The sequence below is a fragment of the Durio zibethinus genome, chromosome 12, assembly GCF_047325235.1.
Source record: "Durio zibethinus cultivar Kanyao isolate XHJ-2024 chromosome 12, ASM4732523v1, whole genome shotgun sequence".
Lineage (NCBI taxonomy): Eukaryota > Viridiplantae > Streptophyta > Magnoliopsida > Malvales > Malvaceae > Durio > Durio zibethinus.
The window spans coordinates 10,088,497-10,102,899 of NC_143173.1; the positions used below are offsets into that span (position 1 = coordinate 10,088,497).

The 14,403-nt window shown below is 31.3% G+C and overlaps 1 non-coding gene across 1 annotated transcript; it reads left to right on the forward strand.

The window, feature by feature from the left end:
- Positions 1 to 12,646: 12,646 nt before the first annotated feature.
- On the forward strand, positions 12,647 to 12,753 carry LOC149515654 (small nucleolar RNA R71). Its single transcript, XR_016326363.1, has one exon. It is a non-coding gene; the product is annotated as a small nucleolar RNA R71 (small nucleolar RNA).
- The last annotated feature ends 1,650 nt before the right edge of the window (positions 12,754 to 14,403 follow it).

Below are 14,403 nucleotides of genomic sequence, written 5' to 3' on the forward strand. Positions count from 1 at the left end.
TGAGGACCTAATTGCCATTACCATTCCCTACTCAAACTTTCTTTTGGTCAAGGTAGAGCTCCCCCTGGTTATCACATTGATAATACTCACAACGGGCCTATTATGTATAGCTCATCCTTTCTTTTCCTACTCGTTTCATGGGTCTTTGCCATATATGTTTCCTTTTTTTCTATCTCTTTGATTCCTTCTTATCTTATCTCTTTAATTCCCCCTTCTAAAATTTACTCTACCATGATCTTATCTTATTCGATCAACAAACTTGCCCAACCGACCTTTTTTAATTAGATTTTATATTTCATTCTTCAAGTCAATATAATCTTCAGTATTCTGATCGATGTCTTTATGGAAAGCACAACTTTTGTAGGATCTTTCTTTATGTTGTACCTTAGTTGCTTCGGCCATCTAAGCTTAAGGTCTCTGTCAATATATATTCAAATTTTCTCTTAAGAGGTATTCAATGCAGTGTAGTTTTTTTTGTTAACTTGGGCTCTTGGACTTGGTGCACCCCAATCTTCTCTCTAGGGGAATTGTAGCTTTACTTTCTTTTTCTTAGGTTAAGAAAGAGGGATGAGCCTTTCTCACCTTGGCCACTATGTAGGGAAGATGAGCCTTTCTTACATTGGTATTTTTCATTGTAGCTTAATATTGATGTATTTCTCTGTAATGAGTAGCATGTCAGCCAATGTTTTTGGTAGCTTTATGGAAATGGTAAGTTTAAAGTAGTACTTTTTATCATTGAGTCGACTGGACAAAGCAGCAACAATAGTTGCTTGTTCTAGGCCCTTAAATTGGAGAGCTTTCAATTTAAAATGCATGATGTAGTCTTTCAAAGACTCATTTCTGCATTAGTAGATTGACATCAAATTGAGCGTAGTGTTTTTTGTTCCTTGGTTGTTCATAAATCGAGACACAAAGGAATGATTGAGTTGTTTGAACATAGTTATGAACTTCGATTTCAAACTGCCATATCAGGACTAAGTTGGCTCTTTGAGTGTAGTGGCTAATCATTTGCATATTAAAGCTTCATCGACCCCCTATATCATTATGTTAGTCCGATAAAGCTCTAAGTGATCAAAAAGGTCAATAGTATCATTGTATATCTCTAAGCTCGACGTCTTGAACCCTTCTGGAGGTATGGTCCAATCTATTACTTCGGTGAAGGGCAAGGTCTCTAAGAATTTCAACTTGTGCTTAAATGTGGTAGCTTTTCCTTTCAACTCTTTCTCCATGGCTTGTATCCAAGTTTCCAAGTCTCTACTTAGTTGAGGCTTAGGTACGATCTATTTGGACTTTTAGTTGGTGGTTTGTATTGAGGTGTGGGAGTGGAATGGTGTGCTCTTTTTCTCTTGAAGTTGAAGAAGCTTTAATGTTGTTGTAGCTCGGTAACTTTTCTTGGTGTGGATTTCTTGAGGTGAACAGATTAGGTACTTTGAAAGTTGGTGGTGGAGTGAAGTTTGGATCATTTCTTTAAGGGACTACAGTTGTTGAATTAAGGCTAATAAATTGCTCCATTGTGTGTTTTGCTAGTGTAGGTTGGTATATGGGTTGGTTGGTTTGGGTTTCTATCCCAACTGTAGTAGCTAGTTTTCTTTCCTTGGGAACTCTTTTTCTTGATGGCATGGCATTTTAGCTCAGCCAGAAAAGGACCTTTACTTGACACGTTAAATGTTTGTGTTAAGCTAAACTACTAGGGGTAAAACCTTGAAATCAATAAGAAAGGGAAAGAGAGTGGTTAAAGACTAAAGTAGAAGTTGTCTCAGTGTTTGTGCTCTGATGCTTAAGTTAACGTCAGAGATTAACAATAGAGGATAGGAAGAAAAATATGACAAAAGTACAAAAAAGCTTGATGATGAAATGGTACCTAGAGGGTCTTATTTATACTTGTAAAAAGAGAGGATACATGCAACATAGGCTACTCGAAGTCAGCCTTAGAGTCAGGATGAGCTGGCAGATTGAGCTAACCTAGATGTTGATCATCCACTTTGGGGATGACAAGTAAGCATTCAAAAGGGTCTATCAGGCAGAATGGTGATGTGGTCGGGATGATGTGGCTTTGTAGAATTGGTTAGCCCAACACATTAGTAAGGTTCAGAGGTTAAAAATACCCTTTGAGATCTGCTAATAGCAACAAATAGGTAAAAAGATTGTCTTACCCTTTGGACTTAAAAATGCCCCTAACAAATCCTTATCTGCATAATGATCAGAAAAGGCAAGTTGTCATCATTTATGCATTATGACCACAAATCAATAGTCAAAAGAATCCTACTCGAATCATCCTCCAAATCACTTATAACATTTTCTTTTATTTTTTGTGTAATTTTCATAATTTCAGATTTGATAGTATCTGTAAGTATTTAAATAAGAAAATAAATATCGAGTCCATTTAAAATTGAAACCAAGTGCAAAAATAGCTTGAAGGACTAATTCAATAAAAACTTGTTGATTCTCTTGATCAAAAGCATGTTTTACATTAGAAGAACCTAATATGATCTTTATTTAGGAATATTTGGTTTGAGGTAGCTTCCTCTTAACTCTTTTTAGTTTATCAACAAGCTCTTGCATAATATTTTGCCCTTTACTCAAGGAAACAATAGAGGCACAACTTCTTTCATTGGAATCTTTATTGATATAAATTTTACAATTCATTGAGTTCATGTTTTTCACACAAAACTTAAAAATAAAAAATAAAAAGGGAGTTTACTAATGAGAGACAACTGTCACAAAATGTTATAATGCAGATACCAGGAGAACAAGTTTATAAAAGTTTGATACCTATATTTATCTATATATGTAAAATTGTATAAATTTTTTCTTATTTCATTAACAAGAGAATTGTACATTATATAAAACAAAGTGTCTAATTATAAAAAAAAATCTACCTAAGCAAAGAAATATAATATCCCTTGTCTTTTTTTTTGTCCATATTTCCTTTTTGGAATTCCTAAAATTATGTCATCTCTTTTTTAACATCTAAAACTTTTACTTTTTATATTTTAAAATTATTTTTATAGTTTTTTTTTTTTACTTTTTGACATGAAAAATCATGAAACTTTAATTTTATAAAAAATATAAAATATGATATTAAATACATTAAGTCAAAATTTTTTCTTAAATTTCGTGAAAGTTAATAACACAAACAATTTGGGATAGATGGGGTAAGAGATACAATCAAATTAGAATTAAATCAGATTAGATCAGATAAAAAAATAATAATTCCCTAATTTTTGGCTATTTAGAATAGGAAATCATTGTATAATTTTAGAAATCTTAACATTCCCCCTCAAGCTAGTGAGTGAATATATTCCTTTCCTAGCTTGTTTGTGATCTTCTAAAATTTTGAAATAGATAACACTTTAGTTAGAACATCTACTAGTTGATTTCTTGATGGAACGTAAGGAATTATGACGAATCCACTATCTAGCTTTTCTTTGATGAAGTGTTTATCAACCTAAATATGTTTGGTATGATCATGTTGAACTGGGTTATGAGCTATGCTAATAGCTGACTTGTTGTCATAGTACAATTTCATCAGTCCATCTAGTTCTACTCTTTGGTCTTTTAAAAGATCCTAAGCAATAGAAGCTAGCAAATTCCATGTGCTATGGCTTGAAATTCTGTTACAGTACTTGATCTTGCCATAAAACTTTGTTTCTTGCTATTCTAGGTAACTAGATTTTCAACTATAAAAGTATAATAGTTGGATGTAGATCTCCTATATGTTAGAGAACTTGTAAAATTTGCATCAATGTCTGCCTCTACTTGCAACTTACTTTGTTTTAAAAAAAAAATTCCCTTTTAATGTGTACCCTTCAAATATTTGTAAAATTCTGTGAACCACTTGTAGATGTTCCTCTCTAGGGTCATGTATATATTGACTAACTACACTCACGGCATAAGCTATTTCAGGTTAAGAATGTGAAAGATTAATCTCCAAACCAACTTTATCAACTGCTCCCTTTTTGTATTTTTGCCTTAGCTATGATTTAGGTCAATAAGAATACTCAAAGCTTGACTTCGTAGAGTGCTTATTTCTTCAACCAAGTCTAATACATATTTTTGTTGGGACAAGAATATCCCTTGTTTGGAGAATGCCACTTTACTCCCAAGAAAGTAATTTAGTTTGGCCAACTCTTTAATTTCAAACTCTCGGGCTATTTGAGCTTTCAATCTCTTCTTTTCCTTTCTTCATTCCCTATAACAATGATGTCATCAACATACACTAATAGCACAATAATTTTTTCTTTTTGCAAGTGTTTGATAAATAAAAGTATGATCACTTTAACTTTGTTTACAATCAAATCGCATTATTACTCTCATAAGCCTTCCAAACCACACATTTGGTGATTGTTTTAACTTATACAAGGCGTTTTCTAACTTACATATTTTGTTAGGACCAAATTCTTCATCAAATCCTATTAGGGGTATTATGTACACTTCTTCTTCTAAATCTCCATAGACGAACGTATTTTTTACATTTAATTGTTGGAATTCCTATTCAAATTGAACAACCAAAGATAAAAGAATTCTTATTGTATTTGTCTTTGCTACTACAATCTTTTGGTTGCTACCTCATAGGTCTATGTATAGCCTTTCACTACTAACCTTGTTTTATACCTCTCAATAGTTACATTTACTTTAAACTTCACAATATAGACCCACTTACAACCCACTGCTCTCTTGTTTTTGGGATGTGTGATAATATACCCCATGTCTTATTCTTTTCCAAGGCTTTTATTTCTTCTCTTATTATACATGTCCATTTTCTATATCTTTAAGCTTCTTGTATTATTTTTGAAATTTCAAATAAGTTCAAGATAGAAAGAAAGCTTTGTGCTATGTGAAAAGATGGTGCGAGGAAATAAAGTTGGATATAAAGTGTTAGGTGCACTTTTGAATCCTTGTTCTCAAGGTTATATGAAGGTTAAGGTCATTTTTTAGTATAGGTTGACTATTAAATGAAATAGAATCATTAGCTTTAAAAACAAAAATATTTCTTTCATCACCCTAAACAAGCTAATATTATCGCTAATAGTATGTAAATGTAACTTGTTGTTTAAAAAACTATTCAAAGTTCCTAGAGCTCCTTGTAAAGATTATTGAAAAACTCATTGTCAAAGTTGATTAATTACTCTTTGTTGTCAAAATGAATGGTGTTGTTTTTGTAATTTTCTAAATGTTCCAAAATCTTATAAGTTGAATTAATCAAATTCAAATTTTCTAGTGCTATCTCAGAGTATCCATTCACTCAAAATTTTATGTTTTCATTTTCACTTTTTGTAAGCGAGCTCGTTGAAACTTGTTAGGGTTGTACTTTCATTGAATATTGTTTTTGTTGCTTCATAGGAGCTTTTGGTAGTTGGTTTTTCATTTCTACACTAGGTTCAATGCTTGGCAAATTTAAAGTTTTACTGGACTAGTCTAAATTTCAATGATTTCAGTAGCTGGTATAGATTCAACATTTGGATTATCATTTGTAACTGGCTTAGTTTCATAAGAGGCATGTGAGGAACATGAAAGGGCAACACTTTTAAAGAAAAGATATAGAACTTATTTCAAGAAAAGATGAAGAACCTAAGCACAAATCTTCCTTGGATAACATTTCCCCCTGAAGATGAGTGAGAAAAGGCTTGTAGAATGGTTCACCTTCTTGGAATGTAACATTTGATTAGGGTAACTCCTACAAGCACACAAGCTGTACAAATAATAATAGTGATCGAAAGATCAAGATGTTGATTCCACAAGGATTCGCTAAAAAAATTCTTAAACTAAGTACCTTTTATCTCCACACCCTAATAAAGTTGGTTCAATCAAGGAATAAACATGAAAACTAATTGCTACGAAAAAAAATAGCATAACGCATCAATATGTAAAATAAATAAAATAAGAAATTGTGTAAAAATAAAAACAATAGGTGAAATAGATGCTATGAACTAAACACAAATTTAGATATAATTCTTACCTAAGCATTAAAAGTAGTAAGCAAAAATTGAAAAAAAAATAGTAACTAAAGTAATGTAATCGAATTAACTAACAAAAACTAACTCTAACTAACTATTCAACTTCCATATAAAAGAAATACATAAATAAAAAATAAAAAACTAAACCGAACAAAATGTAAATGGTAAAGTATAGTAGCCTAATCTAAGTGAAAACATATTTGAAGTGAGAATTAAAGAAGAAAAAACACAAAATTCAAATACCATGCCAAAATCGAAAATAGCATGCAAAAGTATGAAAAACATACTTTGAGCAAGGAAAATTAAATCTAAATTGCATCAAGTTGAATGAAATAAAGTTTGAAATTACAAAAATAGTTAATGATATAAGTAGAAAAAGGTTTGAAATGTAAGCAATGAAAGACAATTACAAAATCTAAACTAAAACATTAAAAGCAAAAGTATAGGAAAATCTAGAAACACTATAATTAAGCTAGAAATCTGAATTCAAAACATATAAAATTGGATGAACATGAATTGAAAATAAAAAAGAAGTTAAGAGAACTAAAAAAGAGCATGAATTAAAGAAAAAAAATTGAGTAGAAATTGCAAGAAATAGCTAGAACAACTTAAAACAGAAATTGAATTGTAATAGGATTTTGTTGAGTCAAGAGAAGAAAAAAATTAGATCTAAAAATTTTTAGAGAGAATGAACTGGACCTGAGCTAATGTTACATTCATCAACAAGTTTATCACAAATCAACAAAGAAATCATTGTACACAAGAAAAAATTCAGCTTATTGAACAAGAAAATTAAACAATATACAAATTTGGAAAAATAAGCCATGTTCAAAGAAATCTATCCAAACAGTAGGTAAAATCATGAAAATAAATGGAATCAATTGGAAACTAACAAGAAAACATGTAAATCTAAGAGAGTGAAGTGTAAGAAATGCAAACAAGATGCCTAGATGGAGGGTAGATCCCTTGCAATGCTCTCACTTATGCAAAGCTCTTCTTTGTCATTTGGTTTAGCCGTGACTTCAAAGTTTGATCTAGAACTATGTAGATTGAATTTTAGAAGCTAATTGTTTCCAAAATTATAGATCTATGGCTTAGGAATCTAGGAAAAAAAAACTTGGCTCAAATCAAGCTTGAATTCATCAAATTTTGATCCAAACACTATGAAGAGATCAAAACTGCAAATTGAAAAACATATTTGATGAACTTGTGAGATCAATGAAAACAAAAGATGAAAATGTGAGAATTTGGAAATTTCATTATGAAAATTTGTAGGTACATTGAAAATTAGTGCAAGAAAGTTAAATTTGCAAAGAAAATCAATAAAAAAAAGTGTCAAACAAGGCTATTTGCATAGCAAGAAAATGTAAATATAGATAAAATAAATGCAAAAACTTAAAGAAAAAAAATGTAAAAATCTAGCCTAAAGTCTCTAAATGACTGGCCCCTTGCCTCTATTTATAGGCAAATGAGAGATGCCTCAAGTTTTAAACTATCTTGCTAAAATATATAGCTAAAATATATAAGCATGGATAGCCTTCTAGATCCTTCTTCCTCCTTCCCTCCATAGCTTTTGCATGCTTATTTAGCTCCTTAAATTCTCTTCACTTTTAGGATCTCTTCTCATGATCTATGGCACCCTAATAACTTAAGATTATGACCAATGGGAGAACTTTAATCTATTTATAGGCAAATGGGAGATGCTTCAAGTTTCAAATTATCTTGCTAAAATATATAAGCATGAATAGCCTTTTAGATCTTTTTTCCTCCCTCTTTCCATAGCTTTTGCATGCTTATTTGGCTCCTTAAATTCTTTTCACTTTTAGGATCTCTTCTCATGATCCATGGCACCCCAAGAACTCAAGATTATGACCAATGGGAGACCTTTAATCAGCCAACTCAACAGCTCATAATGGCCTTATTTGAATTGCCAAAATTGTGGTGCTAAAATGCATGTAGGCATGAACCTTGTACACATATGACACTTGCATTTTCTTTCTTCTCTTTTGGTGCCAAAATTTATAAGTTTATACTCTCATTTTTTTGTCACATTTCAAGCCATCAAATGAACAAATTTGACATTATAATGCTTGAAAAAATTCTGAAATTTATCAACTAAAGATTAACTTCCAACTCCAAAATGCACCCACTACCTTTCAAGTATGTATAAAGATACTAAAATGGTACTAATGCATAGTAGAGCTAATGAAGATAATTTCAAAGTAAAATTATTAGAATTAGGACTTAAAATAAGATTCCAAGAAGTTTATTTGAACTTAAGATGTAGTAGAAGAAAAGGGTAAGAAGAATGCCCTTAAAAGGTAATGTAGCATAATTACACTAGTTGTGGCCTTTGCTAGGCTTTTACCATCGTTAATCCTTCGAATTGTGTCCAAATAGTCCAAAATTCCTTCTTATTCATATTTTTACCTACACATCAAATAATTATGAATTTAGGAGTATTTTTGCGAAAAATCTCAATGAACAAGTCAAAATACAAAAAAAGTTGCACTAAAAATGAGTAAGAAAAGACTAACATTTTAATGCCATCAAACCCCCAAACTTAAGCTTTTGTTTGTCCTCTACCAAAACAAGATGGTGCAAGAATCATCATACACTTTCAATGTTTCATTCAAATGAATGCCTTATGGATTGATTAATGAATATCACTAAAATAAAATCATGAACATATGCTAATATACAAGAATCAACCTAGGCTAAGATCATTCCTAACTATTGTTTCACAAGCAACCAATACCTCTCACACATCCTTGCATGAAGTCTAGTAATGTTACACACAAAATGAAGATTCAAGGATAAAGATCAATAAAGCATGCTTAAATTCTATATGTTTGTTCATCACTTCTCTCTCCACTAATGTAGATAAACACATAACCAAAGATCGTTTAGGACTGTCATAAGCTTGTAATGTTTGGTTAGGGTCAAGGTATGATGAAAGATAATTTAGGCTTGAGTACACTAACAATGCATTACTTTGTCTAAGATCATTATTGTTGAGCTCTCAAGATAAATAAAGATAAAGCTGATCAAAATAATCACCCCTAAATTTTGTTTTTACCCACTTTGTCTTTATTTTCTTCCTTTAAGGTTTATTCACCACTTGATTGTTTTTTTTTTCATTTTCTTTTAGTTTTCTCTTTTTTGTTTTCTTTTGCAAGCTAGCTTGACTTATTCTTATTCTTTTTTTGGTTTTTCCTATTATTTTTGCAAGCTTTATCCTTCTTCTATAATAATCTATAGCTTAAAATGACGTATGAATATCCCAATACGATACACATAGGGTAAAGGACCAAAAAGATAAAAAATATAAAAACAAAGGCTTGGGCTTGTAATGTGGTTTCAAAGCAAAGAAAAGACATCACAAGGCTTAAATAAGGTGATTATGCAAGTATTATATCAAGGTTGGCTTGAAAGAGCTTAATCGATTTAAAGATGGTTTATATCATTTTCCTAATCATGTGTCCTCTAATATTTCACCTCGAGAGGTGATTAAAACAAATTGTAAAATATGAAACACAACTTCAAAAACCAATGCAAAAAAATCTCATACTAACAGAATCAATCACTAGATAAAAAATACAATTCAGTGATATCAAAGCATTAACTTAAACATGACAATTCATATTCAAGAAATCACTAAACCTAAGCATCATATGATATTTCACACAATATTCAATCTTTTCTTAAAATTATATTTATTCTCAATATTTACCTATCATTGGCATCATGAAGAACGAATAAAAAAAATATAATAATGATTCAAACTACAACAAGTCAAGCTCAATTCAAGGTAAAATTTAAGAAAAATTTGAAAAATTTTGCAAAAATTTGAGCTATTTTCTCATACCCCCAAACTTAAATAACACATTGTCTTTAATGTGTATGCATAAAGAAATAAAAGCACATGAAAAAGAAACACAAAATCTCCCTTATTAATCATGAAGGCATGTTGACTGAATCTTCCATGAATGCTCGGCTGAACTAGTGCTTTTAGCTTTAAGCTTTTATTCATCATACAAAAACAAAGAAAATAGCTACACCAAGAAACTACATCAATAAGTACAAAGAAAAGCATAACCAAATGAGCTAAAAACAAATGAACAAGGAACAACTAAACAATATAACCAAATGAATGAATGAAAACATCAACAAAAGCAACATCTATATACAAACATGAACAACAACCAATAATATAGAAAGTAAAACTTGGATTGCCTTTCAAGAAGTGCTTTATTTAAAGTCAAAATCTAGACTATGTAAATAAGCTCACAACTATATATTCATAGTGATCACTTCAAACATAATTTTCAAATCCAACCATTTAAGGACCTCTTTCTTAACTATCTCATCCAAAGTAAGGTTTAATGGTCGATCATATGGGCAAGTAGGAGTAATAGTGAAACTTTTAACAAAACCTTTAACCTTACACCTAAAAGGACTAAGGTAAGTGGGTTTCGATTTTAATGTCCAATCAATCAACATCTTATCAATTTTAATTATATCTTATCTTTCTTACATCATATTCGCTCCTTCCCCTTCAAAAGACTATTATAAGTATGGTCAAATTGAAATGTCTTAAAGACTAGTGAATCTACCAACAAAGATATCCAATCAATAACAACTAACCCATCACCCCCTATCATAGAAGGACTATGATCAGTATGATTAAATTGAAATGCCTAGAAGACCGATGAATCTAGAACTAAAGGTCTAAACACTCTAAAACGAGTGTCAGAATCAACTAAAGGCTTGGCATTGGGGGGTGGTGCAAATTGACAAGTAAAGACCATCAATATCTATAATCATCATTACTCGAATCCATATCATCTACCTCACAAACTATAGGGGATTCCTCAAAAAGCAAGATAGGATGCTCTAGGTGAAAAATATCATCAACAATCTATTAATTATATCTATCTCGAGCACTTACCAGAATCATCAAGGTATCTCAAAGCCTTGAAAACACTAAATTGAACCTTTTGATCCTGAATTTGTATGATCAATTTCCTCTTCTATAGATCAATCAGAGCATTACCAGTGGCTAAAAAGGTATCCCTAGAATAATTGAGATATCACGATCCACCTCCATATCTAGAAACATAAAATCAATAGGCAAAATGAATTTATATACCTTCACTAAAACATCATCCATAATCCTTTGAGGATATTTTAGTGGCCTGTTGGCCAATTGTAGAGTAACTAAGGTCAGCTTAGCCTTTTTTATGCTAATTTTTGAAAAATGGACTAAACATCAAGTTATTACTACCACACCTAGGTCACATAAAACTATATCGAAAGACATACTACCTATAATACATGAAATGGTAAAACTACTAGGATATTTCAACTTTTCGAATAGTCCTCTCTAAATCAAAGATGATGTGTACTCTCTGGTAAGTGCCAATGTCTTTAACCCTTTAGTCTCCTTTTTCGAATGATAATATCCTTCATGATTTTTGCATAGGTAGGTATCTGTTTTAATGCATTGCAAGAAGGATGCTAATGTGTAATTTATTAAACATCTATAGGAATTTGGAGAATTGCTTATTCTCTTTCTACTTCTCAAACCTTTAAGGGAAAAAAATTTAAGGCCTAGGTGGCTCAACTCAAGAAGGAGTAGGCTTAGTTGAACTAGGTATTGAACTATGTCATCTGAGGTAACTTGTTAGGAACTGCACTCTTATCCGCTTTTTTTCTCTTATCCCCCTTCTGCATTATATCTTCTTTAAGATCATCATCATTAGACTTCTTAACTATTGTATCCTAGGAATCTATCTAGACTGAGCCATTAGTTATTTGCCTTTCAATCCTAAGTGTAATTGCTTTGTACTGCTCTTTCTCCTCTCTCCTAGGGTTGACCTCAATGTTAATAAGTAAGGTACCCTAAGGTCAGGTACTTAAAAGGGTAGCTAATTGATCTATTTGGGTATTTAGATTCTTAAAAGACACAATTTGGTTTTGAAACATGGTATTTTAAGTTTGCATAAAAGAGGTTTGAGCCATAACAAGAGAACCAAAGGGATCTTTAACTAAGGTTTTCTTTTTAAAAGGTGGCATAGATGGATATAAAGGTGTGTACTGTTGTAGGTGTTGCTACTGCTATTATGGAATATGCTATTGAAATCCTTAAGGGTTTTTCGATTTGGTGTATTGGGGTTGCTGTGGTGCTTGAATAGATTAAACTGAGATAGGATTACTATTTTACTGCTAACAAGTTCAGACAGGGTTATTTCTCCAACCTGGGCTATATGTAAAAGTATATGGGTTATTTGGTTGCCTAGGATTCTATCCTAAATAATGAATAGTTTTTAATGGTGACTAGGACATAACAGCCATGGGTGACCTACCCCGCATACCTTACACAAAGCTATGAAACTATGGGTGACCCTAAAATGACCAAGACTTGACTTAAAGGATGTAACCTTAAGATTCAAAGATTCTAAAGATTTAGCTAGAGACTACCCTAGCACTTAAAGCTATAAACTCATTAAGTTCATATAGCACTGAAGCTTTCCTAGGCTACTTTCTATTTTTTTACCATTGACAGTTATTGGTAGCCATATCATCTATCAAACTGTAAGCACTATCAAAGGTTTTACTTATCAAGAATGGTCTTATTGTTCAATATCAACCAATTGTAAAAGATTTGAATCTTCAACCTTTTTGATAGTCCATGGTGTGGACACTGCCTCAGGAGCTCCTTGTATCTTTCCCATGCCTCATATAAGATCTTTGAGCCATGCTAGGAAAAGGTTGTAATCTCATTCCTAAGCTTCGTCATCTTGGTCGAAGGAAAGAATTTAGCCATGAACTTTTACACTAAATCATCCCAAGTGATAATGAAATTTGGTGGTATTGAGGCTAACTAACTTTGGCTCTATCTTTAAAGGAAAATGGAAACAATCTAAGCCTAATGGTGTCCTCAATGATACCATTATGTTTAAATGTGTCACAAATCTCTAAAAAATCTCAAAGATGAGCATTCGGGTCCTTACTCAAATGACCATTAAATTGCACTGATTGTTGTATCATCTAGATGATTATAGCTTTAATCTCGAAGTTATTAGATTGTTTGGCTGGCCTTCTAATGCTAGGTTAAAATCTATTAAGATCAAGCATAGCGTAATCCCTAAATGCTCTAGTGTTTGCTTGACCATGGTGATGGTAAAATCAATTTGTCTCTCCCTTTCCTAATGCTAGGTTAAAATCCTTTAAGATTAGGCACAACATAATACCTAAGTACTTTAGTGTTTGCTCAACCATGGTGATGGTAAGATCAGTTTGTCTTTCTTTTCTAAGTCTCCTAAAAATAGTCTCAAGCTCGATATCTAAAAAGATCAACTCACTCTCCCAATTGAGTGCATACATGGGCCATAAGAACATTAGATTGAAGAAACAATTCTAAAAAGGAAAATCTAAGTATATACAACTAGTGAAAGTGGACAACAAAGGAAGGTGAGCTATGTACATGCAAAACCAAAACAATCATTAAATTGGCCTAGTGCATGTACCCTAAAGGTGAACCATTTTATAGAAGAGTATGATGAAAGACAATATTAGCATAAGAGTATTAACTCCTAATCCTCATCAATGATGCTAAAAACTTAATTGACAAAAATCCTGCAAACACACAGGCTATACAAGTAATAATAATGACTAAAAAGTCAAGATGTCAATCCCATGAGAATTAGGTAAAGAAATTCCTAAACTAAGCACCTTTTATCGCTATACCCTTCTAAAGTTAGTTCAATCAAAAAGTAAACATAAAAATTAACTACTACAAAAATAAAATTGAATAATGCATCAATATGTAAAACAAGTAAAATGAGAAATTGTGCAAAAATAAAACCAATAGGTAAAATGGATGCTATGAACTAAACATGAATTGAGATATAATTCTAACCTAAGCATTAAAAAAAACAAGAAAAAATTAAAGCAAAAATAGTAACTAAAGCAATTTAATCGAATTAACTAACTCTAACTAACTACTCAACTTCCATCTAAGAGAAATACCAAAAAAAAAAATGAAACTAAATCGAACAAAATGTAAATGGTAAAATACAGTAGCCTAATCTAAGTGAAAGCATATTTGAAGTGAGAATTAATGAAGCAAAAACATAAAATTCAAATACCATGCAAAAACCAAAAATAGTGTGCAAAGTATGAAAAACCAAAAATTAAGCAAGGAAAATTAAATCAAATTGCATCAAGTTGAGTGAAATAAAGTTTGAAAAAAAAATGATCAAAGTAGAAACAGGTTTGAAATGGAAGCAATAAAGACAATTACAAAATCTAAGTTAAAACATTAAAACTGAAAATATAGCAAAATCTAAAAACACTATAATCAAGAAAGAAATCTAAATTCAAATCATATAAAATTGGATGAACATGAATTAAAAATTAAAAAAAATTAAGAGAACTACAA